At 33.2% G+C, this 1,727-nt stretch overlaps 1 long non-coding RNA gene across 1 annotated transcript; it reads left to right on the forward strand.

Moving 5' to 3' along the window:
• LOC109836131 lies at positions 1,231 to 1,727 on the forward strand. Its single transcript, XR_002245846.1, has 2 exons — positions 1,231 to 1,330; positions 1,562 to 1,727. It is a non-coding gene; the product is annotated as an uncharacterized LOC109836131 (long non-coding RNA).

Consider the following 1,727-nt stretch of genomic DNA (forward strand, 5'->3'; position numbering starts at 1 on the left):
CAGTTCGTATTCTTGCCAAGGAGGACAAAAGACTTAGAAACATAGTGATACCTTTAGTTAAACTTCAATGGAACCGGAAAGGAACTAAGGAAGCTTCTTGGGAGCGCGAACAAGATATGCGTCGTGACCACCCGCACCTGTTTGAGCAGGTAAAATAATTGGTTATAAATTGCATGTATTTATGATTATTTTTTATAGTCATATTTATATTTAACGCTAGAATGGGGGTATTAACACATATCTCCTAATCATTCAAAACATATGGTATATACATGGGGGTTCCTTATTTGGATTTTTTGCCCAACGTACTAGTTCCGTTTAGTTAGGGGTTAAGTGAGAGTATTTGTATTCTAAATTGTTAAGTGTAAATATCGCTTATGTATCATATATGGGGATTAATGGTACGAGGTGTGTATGGAAGGGTTTCCTTATCTGGATTATTCTCTCATCATGCTTTTCTCATATTAGTAATCTCTAAGATACGATTGCAGAATTTCGAGGACGAAATTCTTTTAAGGGGGTGAATGTAAAACCCCGTGAATTTTAGAAAATAGTGTGAATTATATTGATAAATAAGCTCTAATTATGATGAATATCATTTATAGATGAATGATTATGCTAATAATTATTTTTTGATCAATTAAGAGTATATATGAGAGCATACAAAGGTTAAACATGCACAAAGAAGAAATCTAGAAAAATGACTAGTTAAGAGTATATATGCGTTACACACTAATGCAATTCGAATATGGAAAAACTCAAAAGATAAAATTTATAGGTATCTTCATTATCTTTCCAACACATCTTAAATCACATCATTCTGAGGTTGTATGTGAACATTACAACCAAAATACCAAAGACTATTTTTCTAGTCTGACTAGGTTTCCTGTTTCGGTTTTGGGCTTTTTGATTCGGGTTTGCAGTTATATATATATATATGTTTACACACAAAAAATATATCTTTTCATTAGTATTCCAAACCCTAGAAGCCTCTTTTCCTCTTTCTCAAACCCTAATCAAAATTTGTGAGATTTGGGAGTGTTCTTGAGACGTTTGTTGAGAGGAATGCGGGATTTTGTGACTTTGGTGAAGAGGGATCTTGTATACATGTGTTCAGGAGTTCAACACGACGTTTAAACTAAGCCCAATATTTTAAAATCTTAGTTTATGATGTTAATCTTTAAACCAATGTGAAAATCTATAGTTTTAGTTGTTGTTTCATATGGTTTGAAGAGTTTTGCATTCAACATTTTGGTGGGTATTTTCAAAATTTTGTAAGCTGAATGTGTAGGGCCCGCAATACACTATAGCAACACCTGTTTTTGAAGAGGTACGTAGCAAGTTTGATTATTTTTTCCACTTGGTTTTTCCACGTATTGCCTCTTTTGTTTTTTTGGTTAACCATTTATATGTACATGAGGTGTCAACTGCAGAATTTTGCAAGTGGCTTGTGTGAGGCCTACAAAACACTGTAGCAACGATTGGTTTGAAGATTTATTCAAGCAACTTTGAATAATGTTCTTTTCACAGATTGCCAATTATTTTCTTTTTGTGTTTAAAGTTTTTTTTCAGATTGCCGCTCTTTTGAACAGATGGTTTGAAGAGTTTTGCATTTAACATTTTGGTAGTTATTTTCAAAATTTTGTAAGATGAATGTGTGGGGCCCGCAAGATACTGTAGCAACGCGTTTTTGAAGAGGTATGTAGCAAGTTTGATTACTTTTTCCA

Source organism: Asparagus officinalis, chromosome 4 (assembly GCF_001876935.1).
Source record: "Asparagus officinalis chromosome 4, Aspof.V1, whole genome shotgun sequence".
NCBI lineage: Eukaryota > Viridiplantae > Streptophyta > Magnoliopsida > Asparagales > Asparagaceae > Asparagus > Asparagus officinalis.